Genomic DNA, 556 nt, shown 5'->3' on the forward strand with positions numbered 1-556 from the left:
TATCATATAAAAGGCCTAACTTCTCTGATTTGAGATAACATGACTTTCTTTTATTTCACTACATTAAAATCTGTACCACTTAAATATGTATAGTTTAGTACAGTCCTCTCGAACAAAAATAAAGGGTAGCAGTTATTCTGCCTCCTCTCCAGCTATGTGTTTTCACACGTCTCATCACCTATAGAAAACCCAGTCCAGAATATAGTGTAATGCATCCACACTATTTTGTGAAAAATCCAGACAGTTTACTGAGACTTAAGAAGATGCAACAAAGAAGGATGCAAGTTTAAAAGATAATACATTTCAAGCCACTATGGGCACAGCAGGAAAGTTTACTCAGTGGTACCGACTGATTCGTGTTAAGCTATAGCTCTAGAGAATGGCTATTAGGAAAGAGGGTGTTGTCACTGAAAGCCAACTCACAAAAATGAACTATATAGACATTCTGGTAAGTTATATGATTTTAGTTAGAGTTGATCCGTAATTAAGGATCTAATTATCTCTGGACGGACTGAGAAGCCCAGTATCTGAGAACCAGACCCCAGATAGTGGCACT

This window comes from Ursus maritimus, unplaced genomic scaffold, assembly GCF_017311325.1.
Source record: "Ursus maritimus isolate PB19 unplaced genomic scaffold, ASM1731132v1 scaffold_4, whole genome shotgun sequence".
NCBI lineage: Eukaryota > Metazoa > Chordata > Mammalia > Carnivora > Ursidae > Ursus > Ursus maritimus.